At 39.7% G+C, this 25,577-nt stretch overlaps 1 protein-coding gene across 4 annotated transcripts in view; it reads right to left on the reverse strand.

Moving 5' to 3' along the window:
• The window catches only part of TSPAN4 (tetraspanin 4), a 393,641-nt gene that overhangs the window by 240,699 nt on the left and 127,365 nt on the right, over positions 1 to 25,577 (reverse strand). For 3 of the 4 annotated variants that reach the window (XM_042814264.1, XM_042814266.1, XM_042814267.1), the window contains one exon: positions 19,606 to 19,687. The exons of the other annotated variant lie outside the window; for it this stretch is intronic. The gene's annotated coding sequence lies outside the window, so the exon portion shown is untranslated. The remainder of the gene's footprint in view (positions 1 to 19,605; positions 19,688 to 25,577) is intronic. 4 annotated transcript variants of the gene reach the window in all.

The following is a 25,577-nucleotide window of genomic DNA, read 5'->3' on the forward strand; positions in this document are numbered from 1 at the left end:
ACTACTGGGGAAAAAAAATCCAAATATTAAAAAAAAACGAAGTTACGGTTATGGTTAAGCTTTTTAGTAGTGCTGGGAAAATCAGCAAATGCCTCATTGAAACACAATGTCAATGTGCAACTCATAGAGATGCCTCATGGATATTACCAATGTGGATCAAAAGCCATAACTTTTGTGCTTTGAACACAGCTACAGCCTAAAGTATTAGAGCTAAAAGCACCCAGCAACACTGTCCAGTTCTATCTTAACAAGCAACGATCTTCTGGAAGTCAGAATCTCTTAAAAAAAATTAAGCTATTTTAAAACATGGGATTCACAGGTGTGTGGAATTCAACATGTTCAAATGAAGTCAACAATGATGCTAAGCATTTTATAAGTTCTTTGCTGCAAATTAAATAGGCCAAGCTGACTTCAAGTCCAGTCAGATGACCTCTGCTGATAGCTAAAGGGACGAATATGCAATCTCACACCAGCAATATAAATATTAGAAACCAAGTTCTCACAAAACCTCAAAGCTTTCTGGAGCAACCAAAATCAAACCTCTCCAGCAATAAAGGCAAAGCATCTTCAATTGCAAGCAGAGAACAAGTTGTTTAGATGGATTTAATTTTTAGCAAGAGTTCTGGTTCAGACTACTTGCTTTGCCATGTTGGACTCTATCAGGAAATTACAGACTTGGCATGGATTCAGTAACAGCTGAATCTGGGCTTCGTAGTAGCCCAAGCAAGGAGTTTGGAACGTCTGTATAATTAATAAGAAACTAATAAGCAATTCTGTATTTAATCTTTCTCACTTGAAGCTCTTGGAGTTCTTCAGAAAAATTAAATCATTAACAATCTTGTAAGAAGATATGTGCCTCAAGCCACCAAACTCTATGGACTATTCCAGACTTCAGAGTAACACTGAGTAACGTCATCACCATTTACATGGAAGCTTAAAGCAGAAACTTATAAAACTACCACTAGTCATTTTTAAGTATGTATGACTAGATCCTAGTTAAGGTATCTAGCTGAGAATTTTAGTCCAGACATTACACTTCCATATATCTCACAATGCCCCTGATACTGTGAAATACAGCTGAAACAGTTTGTCTGCCATATGCCTACTGCAGGAAAGGAATATTGTATATGCAGGATTCAAACATGCCACCTTCCTATCCTCTCTTCCTAACAATTTCTACTATGATATTGTGCTCAACAATAAAACTTCAGAGAAAAGAGGAAGAAAGCGAAATTAGTGGTTATGGCATTTGTTTTCCCAAATAACTGCTTCATACTCTGAGGTCCTCATGCCTTAGATGGCAGCTAAGAAATCCGCCTATTGATGAGAAGTAGTGAATAAATTCCTTATTTTGCCTCAGTGCAGCTTTGCTTCTCTTTGTAAACTATCTTCCTCTGAACCCACAAGTGTTACTTCTTCCAATCCCCGTTCCACAGCAGGGGCAGCAACCATCTGGTGGGGGCTTAGCTGCTGGCCAGAGTCAGCCTGCCACACATTCCAGCCATGTACTGTGACTGGACTACACTGGACAATATAAATTTAAATTTAATGGAGTGGATTTTTTCTTCTAGTAAAAGACCAAGGAAACGCACACAAATGTATTTAAGATGTCCCCATAAATCTGCTTGCTCTTTCCACTTCTTCTCCTTATTCTGAACGTTGCAGCTCTTGCTTACTTCCCACTACGATTCGATGGTTTGTTTTTATACTATGATCCTGGTTCAAACTGACTGATGTTCATTGCCGGATGCTACAGTGAAACTATAAAATCTCTTATTTCTGTTTCAGTGCCTATACGGAGCAAGCTGGAAATGAAACTTTTTCACTTTATTTTTAGTCCTCTTTCATTTATATTATTCTATTCTCTATTTGGAAATTGTGCCACACGGTTTGAGTTGAAATGCAAAAAGTGAGGCGTCCTCACTTTCTCAGATCAGCCAGAAAGGAAGAAATCCAAACATTTGTTTTAGGCAAAGAAATACAGAAATCTCAATTACACACAGCTTCACAGATCACTAAGTCTCATTATGTCAAAGGCAGTTTTCCCCTTGGTCTCAAACATGCTGCTATTATTTTATTTTGAGAACAACTTCCTCTTTTTCTTTTTGGAAAAAAAAGAAACTCATAAACAACAGCAGAAGTAATACATCACTCGCTTTTTCATATACAGTTGCAAACAGTTTAAAGGGCTCAACTTACTAAAATTGTATTTTCTTTTGCTACGAAAATCATGCCTCTTTAAAAAGACACAGGTGAAACACTGAAAAAAAAATAGATTTCTGTTTTTTTATTTTAAATCTTACCTTTGAAGCCCTCAATTACATTAAAATTTGTTAATTCCATCATATGCCTACTTGAAACCCTCTGTACAGAAGTGCTGCCATGAAATGACCTTGGAAACCCAGCATTGAGACTTCTAATTCACGTAACTCATTCAAAACTTTTAACTGGTAATAACAGCTTTTTTTTTTAATCTATCTGAATGTTTATTATTTTTTTAACTATCTGAATAATGACAGGCTCTTGGCAGCCTGAGACTAAATTTTTATTTCCAACTGAAAAATTTCCCCCATAAAAGGTGCCCGTGAGTGTATCAGCCAAGTTACTCATTAGAACTCAGCTCCTCTATCACAACAGGGTTTAACAAACAAGCAGAATTGAAGCAGTGTTTTAATACCAAAATAAAAAGCAGGAATAAAAACAGATTTAATGGCAACTCTGTGCACTACCTTATCCAAAAGTATTAAACCAACTGAACTAGACTTCATGCTACAGCTATGTAGCCACGTAGGACACTGGGGAAAGCTAAAAATTAAAACAGCAAGGCCAGTTAGTAAAGCAGTCAGCAGGATGTAACTTGGCATCCATTACATGGGTTTAGCCTCAGTGAAGTCAATTGCTGAGAGTCAGAAGCGACTCCAAAACATCATTCTAGCCATTACTTTTTGGTCTTGTTTTTATCACCTGCCTGAGTCTGCACTGTCTCTCAGAAATTCTGGCACATCCATTTGCAGCCTTTCCTGTTCCTGCGCTCTGTCACATGGAGCTGATTCAGAAGCAGAATGCACAACTGAGATGATCTTCTCCTGCTGTTGAACATTCAGCTCTAATTCTAGTAATAAAACAGCTGACATCTTAAGCCACTTCCAATCTCTTTCATTAACCTAATGTGAGGCCCTGTAATGACTCAGTCTGAATCAAACATCTCAACCCTTGCTGAAGACCAGGGAGATTTCTTTCCAGGGCAAACAATTCTTGGTTTACTCATCAATTGTTGGAGAACAAGAACAGTGATATTCAGCAGCATTTCTTTCAGCCATCAGGTAAGAAGGGCTGAAAAGTTAAAATACGCAATGCAAAAAAGTCAGTGACAAGTGATAAAGGCTTTCTTCTTCAATGTAAAATAGTCTTGCTGTTACCATTGAGCCCGAACCTACATACATGCTTTATATATATATGAATACAAAATACACAGACATTAAAAGTAGAAGTGAAAGGACAAAATATTTGTGAAGGACATAAACAAATTTGGGATTAAAATGAAATATACCCCTTGCAAACAGGAAAGGATACTTGGTAGCTAAGCTGATGCCAGTAAAATAAGTTTTATCCCATAAGTTCACCCTTTACACATATTATTAATGTTTTATCTTTCTTCCACAGGAGATGAGTAAATCCTACTGACTCGTGTAGAGGAAGGCTGAAGTTCACTGCAGTTAAGATATCTGCACTTTGTTCCCTAGGAATATCAAACTGTCACTCTCTTTAGAAAAAGCTGCATTCAAAATGAGTAATCAGAAGTGCAGAAGTCCTGGTTATTGTCCCACAGCATTAAACACAGTGAAATCACAGCACAGTCATGTATTACACACTACAGAGCCTGACATTTTCATTGTTAATGTCACCTACAGCTTAAGGCTTTTCCCCCATAAATCAAGCAGGATTTTTTTCTCCCTTCCCAAAGTTTTCTAAGGGCTATATTTCAAAAAAAAAAAAACAAAAAACAAAAAACAATGTCATAGTTGTCATACACTATCCATATGCATTTAATAAAAGAGAAGATTTAGCCCATAAGCAAAAAGCTGATCCTGAGCCATATCACACAAATGCATCTCCCCCCTCAAAGCCATTGTGCTAATCATTTTTTCTCAGATTTATTTCTACAATACTAACCAAAAAAAAAAAAAAAAAAAAAAAAAAAGCCTGAATAATCCTGAAAGCCCCAAATTTTTCCCTCACTTGTGAACCTCTTTCGGTTTGTCTTTTTTCTTTAAGATAAACTGGTAAACAAAGCTAATGACAAGTTAAGGATTGCTTTTGCTAGAGAACAGAAGCACAAGGAAGATGAAGGTGCAGTGACTCTCCAAGTCCCCAGCTGACACCACCTGTATCAGACTCCTCCATGCATCAGTAAGATGGGGTTTGCAAGGTACGGAGGATTTTTTAAAATTCAATCCAGTTCTGGGAGATCTTTGTACAGACCTTCCTTTACCTTTGTCACTGCACTAAATCACTGGATTTTTAGCTAAGGCATACAGAAAAGCAAAAAATGAACTGTAAGTCTAGAAACTGGATATGAAAACAAATATTGCAAGAGGCAGAGAGAGGAGAGTGCAGGGCTCTCTCAAACGTTTCCTGAACAACATGGGAGTAAAACAGCTCACAAGATACTTCCCTCCAAAAAACCTTGACCTCTCGTGTCACTGTATTACACACTCCACCAGGACACAGGTATGTGCAATTCATTTACTGCTTTATCCGGCCTTGCCTTCTCATGTGCTTGGTTGCTCGAATTGCCCGGTTGCTGTAAGGGATTTGGGTGACTCCAGACTAAAAGTATGTTTCGAGGATTAAAGTGCTAAACAGGATTCTCTCAATCCACTGCTCATCTACTGACCGTGCATGTTACTTCACTTGTCAGTGCTTTTGTTTTCTTTTTACATTTTCAACCATCTTAAAAGCATTTTAAAAAATAGACAGGATGAAACTTCTGTCATTCAACATCCGATGTCCAGTCTCAGCCTTTTCCCTGCTATATCCTTCCCTTTTGTGAGCCCTGAGAAATAAACACTTCTCAGACAATCAATCCAATCTGTTTCTTGATACTGTGTAAGAAGAGAGATAACATCCTAGAGATGCTTACTTCCTTTGGCAGAGGCTAGACACACAGCTCAGATGAATTCCATCCCATTGATCCATGAACACAAGATCCTTGTTCAAAATGACAGAGGCATCCAGGAGATCAAAGCATTAGGTATCAATTGCATTTACTCATTTTGTGAATGCCTTAATGTGCTCAGAATGAGATCTCTGAATCAAAGCTTTCCATAACTGCATATCTATATAGTCCCTTGGCATAATACAGCCTAGGACAGTTGGGAGCTACAGTTGTCTTTGTAGCCTACAGGATCAAAGGGTGCAAAATTGACAGATATGTATGTAGACTTCAGAGCACGGCGAAATGTATGATTCAATATGAAGCACGTGTTTAATTGAAGAAAATAGAGTGTTTTCTATCTCATTAGCATTCCAATGCCCAGACTGTCTTTAGTGTTTACATTAAGAGAAAAGACAGGGTTTGCACAAGAAACATCTATTTACTTAGCCACTTCCTTCAGCTCCACTCTGCCTATCAGCACTGGCCATTCTCCCAGTGGCATTCCCAAATTTCAGTCCCTGTGCAACAGGAACAATTCTTCAACATGCACATGAAAAGCTACAAGTGGGAATCCATAACACCAGGCTTCAGTACAGCCATTGATTACAAAACAACTTCTTCACAAACCCCCCAAACCCATCCTTAGAGAAGTGGAAACACCAAATATTTTAACCCAATATTTTCTTATTGTTAAAGTGAATTTTCTACTGATCGATGGCTATACCATGCCTTCTAAACACACACCAGCTCTCTAAGGAAAACAGCAGGAAAAAAAAGCATCACCACTCTCTAAATCCCCGTAATCTTCTTTCAATAATACTTCCCTGTGTCACAAATTAATAGCTCTTCACCTGTCTCCCTCCTCCTGTACTGTTAGTAAACAAACAAGAAACTCACTTTGCATCTCCTATACACACGTTAAGAAGGGAACAAGCTACCATGCTCAACCTGCTAAACAGTAAACCAAACCCCATAGCTTACAATCTGATCCAGACATTGCATTTCTTCCAGTGTAATCTCCTCAGAAGGAAGATCAGTGCAGCAGCATACAGGACTGAAGCTTGACTTTCACCTATACCTACTTTATTAAGAAGTTTTTTGAACATGTGGTTTAAGTCCTGCTTCACTCTTCCAGTGTCATCTGCACCCACAAGGATGCTGCATTCATACTTCCAATTTGCTACACAGAAAAACTGCTTGTCCCATAGTGAATAGGAGGAGTTTCCTGCTGAAAGCAGAGGACTGTATCAAAATCAAAACAAAATCTAAACTTCCACTGAACACTGTTTCTCTCCCTTTGTATTTGACTGCTTTGGTTTTATTTTTTAATTAAAATCTAATCTTGAAAAATGCCATTTTCAAAGCATTAATGGAATTCAGAATGGAACTTCCTACATTGCATTTAATTACTTTCTACTTACACACACAGATATCACCTAGAACAAAACATCCAATAAACACGGTAGTTCAGAGTCACTGTTCTCAGTGCAGCTGTGTAGTGGCTAGTCTGGCTTTTTGAGGGGAAGTCTTTCATTTCTTTGCAGAAGTCACTTCAAGTAACGTGATGCAGAACACTTCAGGGAATGTGACTGGCAAAGTTAGCATGTTTGAATGATTTACTTATTCACTTTTTAAGGCAGATTGTGACCATTCACCCAGCTCCTGCCCAGATTTTAGTCTCACACTCAGCTCACATGAAGTCTGCAAGTAATACTATTGTGCCAGATGTCTGCTGGGCACAACAGGCAAGAAGAGATCCAGAGGGCCACTCTGCAGTCCTGCTAGACTGCAGCACATCATTCCCCGCAGCTGTCAAGATCTGGCTTCTTTGCAAAGTAACTGCCTGGAACTTTCTTCAAAATCCACTAAACAGTGAAAATTTTACAGACCCAACTTTCAAGTTGGGATGCATAACACATCAGCTGATCCAAGAAGCTCTTAAAGTGTTTGTTCTGGTTCAACCATTCCAAACGTATGGATTTTTTATTCTAATACCAAACGCACTACAAAGACTACAACAGACAGCACTACATCTCCATACATCACATCTTTCTGAACACCCACTTTTTTTTGTCAAGTGAAATTGCAAACTCTTAAATAGAATCAGCATTTTAACTGATACATACTATGAAATCTAGGAGGAGATTGTCAGAGAACAGAGGAATGCTGTCAGTTAAAATTCATTATCCTCCATGCTTTTTAAGACACTTGTTTCAACACCTAGGCTTCAAGGCCTCCTTTTAGGAAAGTCAACTTCATAAATTACATTACTTCGACTTTTACTTTAAGAGATTAAAAACAGCCTTATCACAAAAAGCCACTCCTCTGCACCATTCAAATACATGCATCTGACTCTTGGGCTACACTGAAGCATCAAGCGTCAGAAAATCTGGTGTTCATTTTGTTTGGAGTTAATACCACATGGCTGTCTGTAGGCAAATTGAGTCCCTTTTGTTTCCTGGGTAGGATTTCTCACTCTTTATCTTTCAGTGCCCTAAAAAAGACTGGTTTCAAAATTGATCTTGTCAAGTCAACCAGTTCAGCTATGAATGCTCCCTAGAAGGTATGCCTTCCTAGTCAATCTATTTCCATTCATTCATTCAATTATTTAAGGTACCTTGAGAATTTATACAATAGAAAGACTACACTGGTAGCCCACACCTATAGATGTAACTCATAATGTAACTTATTTGTGAAATCATTTAGTATGTATACATACATACATTCAAACACATACGTAACCGTATGTCTATGAATGCCAATGGCTGTCATTCCTTGTGTTCCCACCTGTAGAGGACATGTTAGCAAATCTGAAATGGAATCAGAAAAGTAAATAAAGCATAACAAAGGTCAGCCAATGAGACAACTGGATGGCATTTTTGTTGCCAAGCCAAGGACTTACACAGCAGCTCTTGCATAACCCAAAGTACCAAGCACAACAATACCAGGCAATGCAAGAGCTGGAGCCTGCCAGTAATTGTTATGTTGAAGGACTTTTCAAATCACCCTACAATGGAAGGTGCAAGTAAAAAAGCAAAACTAAAAGCTACCACATACCATCCCAAATCTCTCTCCATCCCACCACAATTCCTACAGGATAGCAAGCTCTCAGAAAAGTATGACTTTCCCTTAATAACAGTAAGAAGTCTTGTACTTTCAAGATATTGATTTTTTTGCTAAAAAGGAAGTAAATAAGAATCTGCCCTTTAAATCTTCCAAAAAATTGACAGAGAACTCAATCTGGTTTGCTACAGCACTCAAACCTACAAGCATGTTCATAAAGTGCTTAATTTTTTGCACCATTCAGGAAGTACAATCTGAAACACCAGCTCAAGATACAAAAACAGCATATACAGCTTTACTGAAATCCAGAAATGAAGCCACAAGGATTTAAAATTGTCTGGAAAGCAAGGAACAAAAAAATCAAGTGAGCAGTCATCTTCTGTGGAGAACATGAGAGACTGACAACACGTGTGGGAAGCTTTATTTCCTCCTTCAGCAAGGCCAGTTATACCCAAATGCCTCATCACACCAACAACTGTAGGTGGACAGGGATGAACAGAAGATGCACACTTGGAAGGATCTAAATCCCACTCCTAACAAGAGGAAGGAATTAATAAAACCAAATGACAAAACCAAATGACTCTGCAGCTTGTTTTTTCGAAGGGAAAGAATAAACCAGCTAGTTTGTGCTATCCAGAATTGTACTTTCCTTCATACTCAGGGCTTTTGCAAAAGGAATCCATTTCTGGACAGGAGACCAACAATTTGCAAAGAAATCACATGCCACACTAGCTAACACTGTTCTCTTGTTAATAAATTAGATTAACAGCAGAATAGTTCCTCTTTGTAGCCCCATCTTGAGAGGCATTTCTTAAGAGGGAGGCTTCAACTTGCTCAGCCATCTTGAATTTCAGGCTTCACCAGGCTTCTTGTAAGCAATTACTCCAAAGCATCTTTGTACATGTTGTGTTCTTCATGGCACTGTGATATATAGAAGGTCTTCCCACTTAGAAAGCAGTTCTTACAGAAGAGAGAGAAAACACAAACCATTCTATCACATCTCCAGATTGGAGTTTGAACTCTTTTTGACTCAGACTCAGACTCAGAGACACAACAGTAAGAGGTAAAAGAGAAATAACATACTGTACGGGAAAAGTGATGACTGCCATCAACTGGGATACAAGCAGTATGGAGAAGTAGCAGGTACAAAAGAAGGAAAACTTTTACACAAAAGTACTTGGTACTTGTTTGACTACCAGTAAAGCATATTACCTTTTTTCCAGATGCAATATCAAACAAATACCAAATATCTTCAAGATATGCTTTATCACAGACTTTTTACAGAACAAAGAGACAGGGAATACCTGGACTTTTCCCTGTGCAGAATGAACAATCTTGACAAATACATTTAGTCTTTGGGCTAAAATAAATGTTCTAGGACTTCTGCTAGCATGCACATGAAAATGTGCCTCAAGGAGAAATCACTGGAGGTGGCTCAGCTAGGAGCAGCAGCTCCACACACGTTACCATTTCAGATTCCATTGTCCACGTGCACTAGATGAGATGAGAATCTCAGTACTCTCCCATACATGTTATATCCCCTGGGTTTTTCCCACAGAGTTCAAGGGAGCTCTCTCATGACTGGGAAGATTTTCCTTGCAGTGAAAGTCTTCACTTTCATGAACTTAACACCGTGTTCAGGCTTGGTATGAAGACAGCCTACAATAAACAATCTTTGATAAATGACCTAGCTATCCTTTTCTCTCTTCTAAGAGAAGAGCTATTTCTCACCTTCAGCTTCGCTGGCAGGTCACTTCAGATCAACCCTGGAACTGAACAATGCTAAAACTATAAAGATTACCCCCTATGGTAAGGAGAGAAACATTATTACGTGTCTGGGAAGAGAGGGGTCAGAGAATTGTTGGCCAACTAACATGTTAAAGTCTTTTAGGACTTTAAGACAATGCAGCTCCCACAGTTGTCCCAGATATGCACCAAGTACCATGACAAACATCTGTCACATGGGAATCTTTTTTGTTATCCCTCCACATTTGTTACAGAACTTCGTATTAGCAAAAACACTTGTGCTTATATGGACCTTGTTACTCAAAGAGCTTCGGAGAACACTATACGCACAGATAGCTTCATAACACGCTCACTGCTTATTTTCTGTAGTTAAGTTTAAATATTATGTCTTCTGTTGGAATACTACAAAAAAAAAAAAAAAAAAAGAGAGAGGTCAGCAACTGTTAAACAGAATTTCATCTGCTGTCATTTATCATACTAGGCTGCATTTCAAAGAGCGATATGAAATCAAGCTTGTTGAAATTCATTCATGACAAATGCTTATTTCCTGTCTCTGCTTCAATTTTATAGCGACATGCCTGCCCTTATTAGATTTAGTACCTGCTGAAGTCAAAAAGAAACTTGAAGAAATTCAGAATGGCAAAGGAGATCCAAATCTTTGACACACACACACACACACACACACATCCAGAAATCCTAACTAAGGGCTGACTCAACAGAGAAAACCAGGACAACTCTTCATCTCAAAAGAAGTATCTTTCATTTGCACATTATCAAATGTAAAAATTACTGAAAATAAAAGAAATAAAACATAAAATTGCTGTCACCCAAAGCTCCCTTCAGTTTTCAGGAAGTTTCTATGATCAAATTCAGCAAAATTTAAAACCAAACCCAGAAAACCTATGGCTCGCACACACTATTCAGGTGAAACGAAGTCCGTTGATTTCATTCCAAATCGAATCTGAATCAACAAAAAATGAGAAGGGATATTGGGACTGAGATTACAAACAGACCTTGAAACTTTCAAAACCTTCACAAATATTATCTCTGCTTTTTCAGAAAAGTTAGACCCCACTGGGAAATTAAATAGAAACACAACATGCGTTCGCACTACAGAAAAGGACTTCCACAATGTTAACTTTCTTAGCAGCAGATAACTAACTAGCTTGGAAATGCATGGTATGGAGCACAACATTCGCTCTTGGTCTACCTTCACTACTCTCATACTGATAACTCTTAAGACCATTTTAAGATGAGAGAAGCATTAGTGATTATGATACTCAGCATGAAGAGCCAGGGAACAAATAAATTCCAGTTTAGCTTCACATCAGGAGCTAGTATAAAAACTGCATCACAATTAAGGCTGTAGTTCCACATTATTATTATTATTATTATTATTATTATTATTATTTTTTACCAACAGCACATCTGATTCAAGAGTGCTACCCCTCCCTCTCCTTGTGCACGTCTGCTCTCCTCACAGCAGAGTCCACTGCTGCCTTACTTCAGCTGATTCAGTTATTTGCATCGCAACACTCTAATTTAGAGCTGTGAAATCATGCAGCAAAAGTAATGCAAACATAAATAAAGGAAGCTTTAATGAAGCAATGAGAACTTTCACCGGGTTTTTTAATCTGGCTCTGTGCTGATCATGGCTTATAACAACTTTTTGACTTCAGGAATCTGTTTGTCATTTGGGTCCAGGAGGCGAGTCCAGGGAGACAGTGACATCTGAATAGATCACCACGTTCGTTAGTTACTCACTGGGTGCAAAGCAGTGCAGTTATTTTGGTCAATGTTATATTCTAGTATGTGTATCGTGTCTCCCCCTTAGCATAAATGAAAGGTGATGGTGAACTCCCGTGTGTGCGCAGGCTATTAGTTTTAACTATCTCCAATCCAAGCAAATGATCTTGGAGTACGGCAACCTTTCAAAGCAATCAAGACCACCTTCATATTCCAACTAATCTCAAATCAGACCCCCTGCAATAAAACTACAGGCATTTGCACACAAGCAAAAAAGTCCTCCACACAAAGTCAGTTCTTGGCCAAGTACAGACTCATCAGAACCACAAGTAATGGAAAAAAAGAAAGTAGAATATTGAAAACATAAGAAGCAGTGGTTAAACACACAGTGAACACAAGGTTGTGTATCAGCCCTGTGCAGATGAAAGATCTTCTGGATGCAGAAATGCACTTCCCAGAGGCAGAACCCGTGTGCTCAGGCAATCTGAAAGTTTTTCCCAGCTCTTGTTTATTTAGTGGACATTTCCCTTTGGTTTCTTCCCCCCTCAGCCCATTAATTGGAAACAGACATGGTATCTCACCAGATTTCTATGAATTTTCATTCAGACAGCCATGAAAATGTAAGGCATTTAGATGAATGATACCAGAAGGGCAAAAAAATTATTTTTCTCAGTTTTAGATATTGCTATTCTGTCCACAGCCTTAGTTACAATGCAGCTGAGGGCTGCCCTGTTCCTTCGCCGACCTTGGAGAGAGCTGTGGGAGCTGCTTTGGGGCTGAGCCTCTACTGTTTCACCCCGGCTGAGCTACAGCATCAATCCTAGAGAGACAGCAGAGCCAACGTGCTCAACAGTTAGTGCTTCTGGACAGGCACAAATAATTCACGGGCCAGTGGGTGGCCACAACAGACAGCAACGTCTGAGCAATGAAGGCTAAGTTCTCCACTGAAGCGAATGGGGACAAAGTGACAGTTAAAGTCAGCAGAGCTCAGCTCTGGAGAGCAGGGAGCCTGGCCCATCCCAAGCCACTCATCAGCAACTCATTTCAACAGGACCTTACAGCTTCCCTCTATACTCTCTCCTGTTCACTCTCCCTTTACCAGCATTTTTCTTTCCCTCAATATTCTTCCACTGTCTTTCTTGAGTCTTTTCCATTAGGTACACATCAGCCCCTCAGATCTTTCCTCAAGTGACGCACTGCCTTCTCTCATTTTCTGAACCAAGTATCTTTGTCAGACAAGAGACGTTTCAACATTTAAACTCTCCTGTTACAAAGAGATGGAACAGAGGTTGGGAGTTTTGTGGAGTCAGCACACAGATATGCAGTACAGCGTTTCAATCTGAGGTGCACAGTTTTAGATGAAGAGGTGAGAAAATTGTTAACTTCTGTTAATTCAAATAAAATGAAAGGATGTAATTTTGAACCTGACTTGTTGTCAGCAATACTCTCTGAGCTACTGTAAGCAAGCTGTGAGTTACAGAAGCAATGCCAGATGTAATCACTGCAGGCCCAGGTATGCTTAGAAATTAATCAGTGGCTACTTCCAAGTGGTTACTTGAGTTCAGTTTTTACTTTTATTCCAGAACACGTCCTCATGGGGTTTTATATCAGCACAATTAACTTAAAGTAGCTGAACCAGGGAAAAATCCAGAGGTAGACTGATCTTAGGATTAACTTATCACACAAATCTTTTCTCTAGGCAAGGAGTTGACAAAGACAGCTGCTCGGTGTTGCTCACCCAAGTCAAGCAGAATATAAATATGTATCTCTGAAGAAGTACATTCCACAATATTCTTAATAGATCTTTTATTCTGGTTTGGCAAGCCAATAATTTAAACTGGGTTAAAGGAAACAGGCTCTGACATCATGTCAACTCTGTCAGAATATATGGGTAAAAAGACAGCAGGTAAGGACTTAAGCCAGGCTCCCATCTCTCACTGAGAGTCTAAACAGAAGAGTACAAAACTCTACTAATCTGAACACCACCAAAAAGTTAAAACCAAAGTAACAGCCAATAAAACACATTTGCTTTTAAAGAGGGGTGCAGGCTGGGCAAGATAGCAGAGTGAAGGATTAGATGATGCACTACACATGCTGTATGACTTGTTTTGGGGTTCTTCATGCAGACTTCTCTGCCTACAGCACAGAATTCTTCTTTCCTCTTCTCTTCCACCACTGCAAACACCTCAGCTTATGTTGGCAGAGCTCTGGTTAGCAAGCAGCCGATTATTCAGAGCAGCCTCTCACGGCTCCTTTGCTTAAAGGAAGATGTTCTCATGATAAAATGTCCATTAAATGTATAGTTGTGCTGTCCAAAAGCTGCCCACCAAGTACAGCAACAACAGAAAATGTATAAAAAGCACAGGCAAGAGATTTTTTTTACTGCAATCCCACTTAACTGCTTTTTGTGACACAGGCCAGGCCTGAAAACCTATTATCCCAGAAACAGCAGCATTTTCCAGATGCATTACACCCATTAGCATCACCTCCATAAACATAGCTTATGAGAGTCTCCAAGGAGTTTAAAGGCCAACTTTTATCTACCACCAGTGAAGTAAGGCAAAGCCAGCTGAGACAGAAGTCCTCCTTTCAGTGCCTTCCACTCGAGACTCTTGTATCAAGTTTCCAGAGATCTCTAATACCATTTGTGCAGCTGAAAGTGGTTCACTAACACACCTGGAGTTCTCTTGTTCCTGAGATGATGCCACACATCAGACTTTCTCAGCACTCAGGGACGTGCAGCATCCAACGAACACAGAGGATGTGTCCACTCATTTAAGAAACTAATTAGGGAATAATGAAAACCCTAAAATTCACTTTATGAACCAAGTTGATCAATTTTGCCCTGTTTTTCAAGACAATAAAAACCCACATCCTAAATCAGAAAGCCAATATTCAGTATCAGCATGCTAATATCATGCTGAATAAATGAAAAAGTTCTCTGTTGTCGGTCCTTTTATCCATCACAAGCCAGTCCCTGTTAACGCTGCTTTTCAGCAGCCTGACTCTATCTTTTTAGCACTGCTTTTAAAAGATGGCTTGACTGCAACAAACATGAAATCAGTTGACCCAGAAAAGAAATACTAACATCAGGTTGGACTGAAAAACAGACACAAGTACAAAGTCTCTCAGACTGCAAGCAGACACACCAAAGAACTGCAATAATACAGGGACTGATCTGAAAACAGAGATCCCCATTCTGCACTTACTCTGGGCTCCTAAACTTTCCTCAGCCTTCCATAGTTTTAAGCACACAAGCGACCTACCTAAGATAATGTAATTAAAATAAGCAAAAGTTCAATTATCCTACAGAAAGATTTAAAGCTTTCTATTATTCTTCTCAAAAAGCTGAGCTCTTTTTTTGGGTGCTGCATACTATTAAGATAAAGAGTTTATATTTGTAGAGCTCAGTTTTAGGTTTTTAGACCTGTGGATATTCATTTACTTACAGGAAAGTACACTTAAAAGCCTGCTCGTTTCATTTACCTTACAGCTTTCTCTAGTAGGAATGAAAGCTTCCTCATAAGGGTAACGATGAAATAAGTTTTTGATAGTCATCAAGATGTGTGTATTCTGAAAGGTCATCAAGCCTTCTCTTCAGTTTAAAAGACAACCATACAACAACGGCTCTTACACCTTCAGCTTAATTAGCAAATTGGATACCACTGCATTTCCCTTTACCAACAGCACATATTCAGCAGCAACACCAGAAGGTATTTTAAATTACATCTGTCCTATGGTGTTACAGCTAAATCTGCTCTGGGAGCAGGACCAAACTTCATCTCTGCTGCGCTCCTTCTCAGCAGTGCTGCCCATTCAGAGACTGCAGAAGCTGAGATGTTGGCAGGGCCAGAGAAAACAAAGCTCAGCTTGAATTTCAGGTCCGTGAGGTGTGCAGGGCTTAAAACTGCTTTGTAGGATTGAGGTATAAGCAGCTTAGCATGGAGAGGCTGGGATATTGTCTGTAATCAAATCTAAACCTCCTGAGCACCATTTTGTCCCAGTCATGATCCCAGATTTCTCCTTTACTACAGATTTGACACTCCAGCCTGAGTTCACATTTTATAGGGGAAAAACACAGAGTAATGAAAGGAGCTCCTGTGTTTCCTGTTTAACATTTCAGTCTTCTCAAGGGTAATAAAACAAGATCTCCCTACAACAACAGATAAGTCAGACAAATAAAATGTCAAGCTACTTTAGAAATAAGCTAGTCAGGATAATAGAATAAATCTCTTGGGTAGCCATTAATTGCATTCCTTTATGCATTTGGCAAAGATGCTGCCAGAGGATGTATGATAACTAATACAAAAAGAAGCTCTATTTTCGTATCTCTTCTTTAAAGTGAATTTAGTGCTGACAAAAAGGTACCTGATTAATATCTGGGGAAATGAAAACCTTCCACACATCCTCAGGAGAAGTGCTACCACTGACAGTTCTATTAACCAGCAGTAGCAGAGACTGCACGGTCAGACAGAGGGAGCCCTGCACCAAGGTTCCAGGGCTGGGATCCCCTTTTCTCCAGCCTGCCAAGTCATCACCGGGGCAAACTTGCTTCTGTTACACAGATCTTCCTTTCTGCAGTGCAAGGTTAATCGCACTCCACAAATCATTGAGGTCTACCAGCGCAAAGCCCTTTGAAAAAGCTCAGTATTTTTGTTAGTAACAAATTCCCAAGCAACACCTATAACATAAAGGGAATAAATCTCCACACTGACCAAATTAGCAGCTAGGGTATGAGTGCAGCAAAACGGACTACAGCCATATTTGTCCCCCTGCACTGCATTCTGCAAAGCAAAGACGACAGAAAAAGCCCATAAATAGTTACTCAACATCACAAAACAAGAGCATATCTCAGACTAAACTTTTCCTATTATGTTTTCTCAATGATTTGGCATTGTCACCCATAATAAAGCATGGAAATACCTATTTTTGATTAACCAGTGCTCTGGGAATTTCTGTCTATTCTCAATCTTAATTAAAAGTTGTTATTCCCATTTCCAACGCATGCTTGCTGGCAATTAAATCTATTTGGAAAACAATAACTTTTTTCCTCCAAAGAAATGATTTGCTATTCAAGTAGGCCTGTTCAGTTCAAAAGTTAATTCTGATCCTGTCCTTTGCCTAGATGGTGCCTCATTTCCCAGTGACCCCCACAAGAATTGAAGAAATTTTGCATCTCTCAGAAGGTAATCAAGACTTCCAGAGAAGACTGCAATATGATAATGAAAGCTCTTATGGCAAGCCCTGCTTCTGCCTTGAGAACATATGGATGTGCTAAGCAAAACTCCCCTTTATGGATCATCCACAGGATTTTTGAGGACTGTCTGGCAGTCCGTTCCATCAGGTGTGGTTCACTCCTTGACTGAGGTGCACACAGATGAGCGCAGAGGAGCTCTTGGTTTGCGAATCTTTTCCTTGGGCTCAGATTTCTGACGCTGTTTTTACATTATAGTCTAAAATCAAGATTTCACCTTCACGACTTCTGTTGCCATTTATAGCTGGAAAAGGGCTTCTCAAGTGAGATTTTCACTTCTTATTGATTACAGCTGTCAAAAGAGCCTGCAAACTTTCTCCATCCTGTCAGTCCCAAGGTATTTAGCATGGCAGACCAGTCTCCTTGTCAGCAGTGAGCCATGAAGAAAGAAAAGCTGACAAAAACCAAAAGCCAGTGGGGAGAACAAAGCATTACTCCCCTCCACAATGACTTCATTCCTAACATCAGGCACGTGGGCAAAATGCTTTCTGATGGTCATAGGATCATTTTAGATCCATCAGATAGTCTACAACCTGACAGCTTGTCATCTGTGCTCCTTGCCTGTGTGCAAGCATTGCAAGGACAAGGGCAGACATTTGCCTCAGTGGCAGAGAGGGATAGAAAGATGTTGGCATGCCAATTTCCTGCACTTGCGTGTGGGCTCTCCTGACCAGAATGGTATCTTGGCTAAATGCAGACCGTGTGATTTCAACAATTGCATGTTACTTTGGAAGTTCGCATTTATTTCATACGATACAAACTACAAATACTATATCCACAATCAATTACATTCACCATCAGGCTGAACAGGTGCCCACAGCACATTCTGATTCCCTAGAAGACAGTAAAAGAGTTTGTCTACAGCCTGAAGACTCATTACAAAAACTCTCTGCAGAGAAACACATTTTCTTTCCCTGTGGTATTACAGAGCAGTGCTGTGTACAGTGCTAAGGACAAAGCAGTGAACGCAGCCTTAAGTTCCTAAAAGCGGTATCCTCTGAATTAAACAGTGACCCTAAATGATTTTAGTAACAAAGCATACAAAGAAGCCTCCTACTCTTCTCCAGTCCTCGCCTACTGAAAGCTCCGCTTGACTTAAATACACAATCATTTAAAAACAACAGAATTGTCAGTGGCAATGCAGAGGCTTGGGTCAGTTCAGCCACTGAAAGCCTGTTTTCTGTTTGCTGCACCCCTCTGACTTAGATCTATAATTCATTTTGGGAACTGAAAGAAAAGTTTCTCAAGTGCTAACACAGGAATTCAAAAAGCAAATCAATCCCATGGCCACTCTCCAGAATTAACCCGCCTTATCTATCTGCGCAGCCTATACAAACAAAATAGCCCTCCTGAGCTACTGTGACAACTGCAGCAGTGTAGTCCTTCACAGACAACACAAAGCATGAAGAAATAGTTGATACAACTGTCATAGAGTAACTATATAACACGGACCTTAAGAGCCTTAATTCCAGTTCAAACTAATACAGAAGTCATAGATAAATAGAAGCAAAGAAAATACCTTTTCTCCCAAAGAGCCACATAGTGAGAGCTCAAAGAGCTCTGTCAATGAAAATCAAGTAACACAAACACTCCTGATAGACACCAGTATGAGAATACCTGAGTCAAAAGATAGCCTTGTTAACATCAGGTGCAGGGCTCCAGTTCCCTGTCACACCACAGGCCTTGGTCAGCTCCTCAGTGAGCATGAGCTGCAGAAGTCCACGAACCCATGCTGATTTAAACATGTGCCTACAATTCTCAGAGCACTCACAGTGCTGTAGTGATTGCTTTTCTGAGAGTCAACATCGAAATTCAGTGTATTCTCCCATTTCAGGATCTGATAATCTGTGAGATTATCCTAAATGGATGTTTTAGGAACTTGTTGCCGGGTGATCGACCTTATGTTTATAAGGACAGTGCTATAAGGCTGCAGCACTTTTTGTTCCCCATCTGTTTGTTTGTGCTTCTTATACTACAGCATGTTTATCAACACCAACACCATTTTTATAACTGGATTGGACGGACTGGAATGTTTGGGTTTTTTTCCTTCTTTAAGTACAGAGATTATTTTTAAAAAGATGCATCTTGGGAGGAGGGAGTGGGGAAGAATGAAGATGGACAGATTTCATGCATGACTTCAGTACACAGGATTACTTTAAAAAAAAAAACAACAACAACAACAAAAGAAAAAAACAAAAAACAGTGAAGTTTCATAATATATCAGCCTTCACCACAAAAGGAAAATTGATACGGCTTGGAAAGAACAGAGTTGTTCTCAGTAAACGGCACCTGCATCACTAGAACTTTGGTTAGTTCACCAGTAGTACTATGAGGAGAAGAACCTGGGATAATAATTTAGTGTTCACTGTTCCCCTCACCCAAAAGACTCAGCACAATACTTTTGCAGTCCATCCCACTTCAAAAGAAAAAAGAAAACAGTACACACACCAGTCCATCTTGTACAGCAGTAAGCAAAAGCCCTGCCATCAGCCCAATCCATTACATCACATATAGGCTGCTGGAAATCGGTCTTTTCCGTTCTTTGAAAAGTCATGTGCTGAAAGCCTGAAGTCAAAATGCAATTAACTGCTCAGAACTTCATTACAGATCAATAAATCAATAGCAGCCATCCACATACCTGATGCAAGAATAGGAGTTCAGAGTTCCCAGCAGTATCCCTGTTGACTTGATGGCCTCTGTGTAGCGGGCAAAGAAGGGATCTGCAAAACAGGAGCCTATGTGTCAGAAGCCACATGTGTCTTTTGCAAAATGCAAGGAAAACAGCTTCCTCCAACCATGTCTCTCGGGAAGGATGAAAAAGGCCGAGCCCAAAACAGACCCTCACTAGCTGGCCTACGTCCTTGCATTTAAACCTAATAGAAAAAATAAATCCCAGCAAGGGCTAAAATTTCATTACCATGACTAATGTGATGGTGGATGAAACCCTTAGTTTCATTTAGGCAAAGTGTCTACAACTGCTGACAGCAATGGCAGCAGAGCATCGTGTTCTCATGCCAATGGGAGAAAGCTCTTCACGTTCAATGGGACTTGAGCTCCTTTCAACCACAGGCTCTTCTGAACGTCCCACACAGAACATCTCCACTCAGAAACACGTTCAAGCACTTAAAGCAGACATCATTACTTCTCTGCATAGTTTGAATCACATTAAACACTGAATGAAATATGAGCAAGTTATGGGTTTGAGACTCAAAAAAGACAAGTACATGAATTTTACACATACAGAATATGTAATCTACTATTTTAGGGAAAAAAAAGTCTGAAGTAGTGAAAGTACAAGACAGTAACATAGTCAAGTTAATCTAATGAAAAAAAAAACAATCAGCTTCCTAAAATCAAAATGTTTTCATTAGTGGGAGCATGCTGTGCAGAAGAGAGAGGTGAATGCATGTAGCACTGTGGGGTGAGAAGACACCTGACATCAAGACTCAATGCCAAACTAACTGCAGGAAAGCTGGAGGCTAGAAACACTTCTATAAGCAGCCAATGCAAAGTGAGCCATCAGTGTAGGTGTAGCTCATAAATCCACTACTCAAACATACATATGATGAACGATTTATCCAGTGTTTCAGTCCCAATGGTGTAGAAAAACAAAACCTCCATCCCAGGTCAAGCCATTGCCCTCACGATACTCTGTAATGAGATTCAGCTTCTTCACTTCACCACGATAAAATCACATCCTCAGTTTCTTTTCATGTACAAACCCACAACACTTCAAAACACCACAAACAGTCTTCTCAAAACCCCCTAGACACTCAGCAGGTGCAGAGTTAGATCCCATTCTGATGTGGAAAGTCTGTGAATACCAGCAGGCTTTAGTAAGGAGGCAGCTTGGTGATGCTTCCCTTACTCCAAGAACCCAGAAAATCTGAAAACAAGAGACCTATTAGGTGTTGTCACCCAGGCTCCTCAGCTCCTGTCACCCCAGTTGCAGACTGGCTGGAATGCTTTGAAGGGAAAATTTAAGTGGAGAAAATTACAAACAGAATAACATGAGGTTTGATATCAATGCAATGATGCCAGTTATTATTTAAGCTGGGATTAGTCCACTGGGGGTGATAGGAAACATCCAGATTGGGTGATTAAGAGTTCAGACTAATCCACAGAGACAAGATGCTAAAGGACCTAATAAGTGACTAAAAAGAGTAAGATCAGAAAGTGATTTAACTTCACCAGAAGGCCTACAAGGCCTTTGACACTCATTTTCCCCGCAGGCTTCCCTTGCCTCCATTTCAAAGTCACTGAAAAGGGTGAACTTCAAACACCTGTTTCAGCTGAAGAGGATGGCACCAGAGGGTGTTTTATTCAACCAAACAGATTCTACAAGAACAAACACAGATGCTCAGCACTCCTATCCTCTACTTCAGGGGTAAGAAAAAAAAGATCTGTACGTTTTAATTACTGAAAAAATGAGACGGATTAATTAGGTTAGACAGACAGAAGAAATAGGGCCATTCCTTCCTGTTTAAGCACATTGTTAGTTATGGATGAGTACCGAGAAGGAAAGAATATCTACTGCATAGATTACACAATTCAAGTACAGTATTATAACAGCTTTCAGATAAGAAGTAGTCCTAAAAGAGGAAAGGAGATTATGAACCATTGATTGCACTGATGGGTCTTTACCCACTTTTGGACACTTCTGTTATTTAAAAAATAGCATTACTGCATCAAGCTCAGAGCTTAAGGCCATGCAAGATTCAAACTCTGCGTTCCTTCAACAGCCTCTTCAATCTAAGATGCATCCACTGTAAAGGAGTAGAATATTCACAACTGGAAAATGCGTCTGAAGTCTGATTTTCCAGCTGCTCTCAGCAGAAGATTTTGCAAAAGTGAGGCACAAACAGGAGAGCACACTGGGAGAATTCTACAGCCAAGAAAAGAACATCACTGGGAAAAAAACACTGAGTAACATTAAACTTGGAATAACTTTCTCCACAACATACTTATCCAAAGTTTCTGCTTTGTTTCTGTTCCAAGAAAAATGATTTTGTGCCCTGTTTATCACTTGATCTGGCAGAATATAAATCTCTCTACTGAATTTCCTTGGCTCATTCATAGAGACCAACACAATTGTAATTCCTCTGTTGTAAATCCCTGTTGTGTTTTAGTACAGCAATCTACATACAAAGATACAACTGACTGGGCTGATAGCTTAGAATAAATTCTGAACTCCTGTCTGAAGCCAAGGAGAAGCTCTGCTGCCCACCTAATGAATCATAACAGTAAGTCCACATCACTGAAATGGCTTCTTCCCCTCTACATTCTTTTAATCATTTGTTTTATGAACTTATTTTTTCATGTCTGCCAGAACACCAGACTTAATAGGGAACATCACCATCTATTTTGCTGAACATTTTTTAAACCATACTTTCAGCATCTAAATATTAACCATAAAGTTCTTCAAACTTTTGGGATTTTTAGCTCTTGAATGTTAAGTGAAGGGTCTCTTTACTATCATCAACTACATTTTGCTACAATTGCTTGCTCTGCTAGCCCATTGCTATGGCTGTTGACCATTCACTTAGAGTAGCTCACATTATCATAGATAATAAGCTAAAAGCACACACAACTTCAGGCTTACTTGACATCAATTACACAGTGACTTCTCTAACCGCTGCTATAGAAGTTCACTTCAACAAAAAGCCTCTGAACTTACAATTATGTATTCAGCTTTACCAGCAGCAAAAGCAAAACAATGTTTAAATTCTGTATTTAAATTCTGCTTCTCCTCCTAAAAGGCAGAAAATGCTGAAAATATTCGGCTAAATGATTTGAAAGTTTTTAAACACAAGTTATAACACAAATGATATGAACGACATTTCCATCAAACCCTAAATGCAACTAACAGGGAACTGGGTGCCTCTTGGGAGGGAAGATGTCTCTGGCATAAAGCCACTTTGCCCTGCTCCCAAAGGCTGAGCCTTGGCTGAACCTAGAAGTAAAAGCAAGTCTGCTCTAACTGATTGAGACCACTAGGCAAAAATAAAACCAACAAAAAAGGAGTGGTATATGCTCCAAACCTGGATTAGGAATTACCTAACCAGGAGCAATGCAAGCCACAGCCCTTGCCTTTGCAGCTGGAGCAGCTCCTGGATGGAAGCATGAACAAGCAGCTTCATCCTGCAGGCAGTTTCCACCCAGGAGCGTGGTTTGAAGCAGAGGGATTAGGTAGCATGACTGCAGCATTAACACACACACACACACACACACACACACACACACACATCTAACACAGCAGCCAGACAACCATGACCCTCCAGCCTTCCCCGACATGTGAGATTCCCTACCTAGAGAAGATCTTGTCATAAAACAATGTATTCATATTTAAAAAGGTACTGGCACACTGAAAGCTCTATTTTTCAAGAGGATTTAAACTGGGTACATTTTCCAGTTTGTGAAAGATTTCCGTTCGGTGATATTAATTGGATTGTTTTCATTTCAAGGGGAGATCTATTGACAAAATACTTCTGCCATCAATAAAGAATAATCAATTCTGACACTTCTGTGGAAAAAGAGACCACCAAAAAACACATTTTGATTCAAGAACCTGACTGTCCACTGACATTCCTGCTGCTAAGTATTCTTTGAGCACGGTGCTGTCTTCTGCCTGAAAGCAGCAACATATACTGCACCTAGTACCATAAGACAGCTTAAAGCCTGCAGTATGAAAAGTCAGTTGAATCTGGAATTCCTTCAGGCACAGAATCCTGTAGCTGACTTTCACTTTCACATATATCCTTTCCAGACTATCTGCAGGGATCCTCAGGGATCACATTCCTCTGCATCTCCTGGAACACCAGACCAGAAAGAGAAAGGGACTGAGTTTTCTTTCTCTCCCTCAGCAAAAATACATCAACTCCTGACAGTACCAGGATCCTGCAGTCTACTATTTCATGAAAAAAAAAAAGGCAGGAACAGGCTTCACAGGCTCCCAGATCTAACATGGCCACTTACATCTTTTCCCTTGCACTGCTTATTAGCTTTGCATAGGAACGACTTACATCAAAACTGCACAGAGGTTGTTCACAACTAAGTAAGAATAAAGCTGAGGCTAGTAGATTCATTACACAAATAATACATCCCGGCAGCTCAGTCAGAGGTGCAGCAGCATGGAGAACAGGACAGTCTTGATTGATAAGAATTCACCCAGGAATTCCAGAGAATAAAACCACGTTTTACCTTTTCTTATTTCCTCATCATATATAATTTAGTAACAGATATGTTTAAACTGTCCAGAAGCCAGAACAGTTCTGAGGAAAACAGAACCTTACATCAGGTTCCTGAAGGTCACAGAAACAAGACTGAAAGGAGGTGAGGATATTACTCCTGTCTGCAGTGACCCAGCAGTCATCAGAAAAATGACAGGGGTCTTCTGCAATACATTTTAAGCTTCAATGAGTGAAAACAGAAAGATTATAAAATGTCAAGTCAAATCAATCTTTTGCTTACACGGAGCAAGTAATTTATCTAAGGAACACTTGAGGTTTTATAGTCTTATCTGATGCTGAGAAGACATTAAAATAACAAGACAAGGCAGGTGAATCCCACCCCAGTGCCTGGCATCAGACCTCAGTAAGCAGGAACAGATAACAGGTGAGAATAACAGAGGAAAAATGTGAAAGGCACAACTTACGTCATTTACAGCATAATACTACAAGGCTAAAAACCTACGTTATTTTATTGGAGACTCCATTTCTTGTGACGATTTATGGGTGAATAAAAACAAAAAAGTTTTGTCATTCACATTAAGTTCTGTAGCAACAAGCTTGAATTTCAAGAGGGAAAAAGAGAAAAAAGAGGGACAGAAAATAGAAGAAAAGCAAAGCAATCCCTGCCAAGAAGAATCAAGATACCCTGATAACTGAGATTAGAGTAGATAACAACAGGTTCAAGCTGTAGATTGTGAGGAAAACAAGTCCTTTGATTACCCCAATACCAGAAAATGTCCTGGGAATCCTGCAATTGGCAATACCAGGTGAATAAGCTGCATGTGTGCACAAAAGTCTTTGATATGTCTGTGTTTAACCTGGGTTCATCAGGGGCTCTGCAACATCTCTCCATCTCCTGGTAAGTCATTTATTTGTTTGTGCGTAAGTGTGTGCATGGGTGTGTGTGCCCATGTTCAAGTCCAGCTCTGGAACAACGTAACCAAAACTTGAGACTGAATTGCTGTGAAACTGCAAAACACTCTCACCCAGTTTCAACTCTAATCTACCTTTTAACCCTGCACAAGGATAAAGAGCTTTCATTACAAATTAAGATGGAGCCATGCATATTGCAAGATGATTCCTTTCATTGGAGGTGCTATGTAGCAATATTTCACAACATCTTCTTTGTCACAAAATAAGTCTCCAAAAACTCCACCCCACAGGTTGTATTACTAATTTACCTTTCCCCTATTATCTAGGTAAATTGAAGCCATTACTTAATTAGTACTAACTATCATTCACCTACATACTCTAATAGGAACATTCTGGGTTATACACAGGCCAATTACCTGCTGAACAGTACAGCATCTTGTCACAAAACCATTCAAAGTTCAGCAGACAACTCCCTAGACAGTGAAAAGCTTTTGTTTTCAGAAAGCTG

Source organism: Centrocercus urophasianus, unplaced genomic scaffold (assembly GCF_019232065.1).
Source record: "Centrocercus urophasianus isolate 14NV4802_14NV808 unplaced genomic scaffold, USGS_Curo_1.0 seq_14, whole genome shotgun sequence".
Lineage (NCBI taxonomy): Eukaryota > Metazoa > Chordata > Aves > Galliformes > Phasianidae > Centrocercus > Centrocercus urophasianus.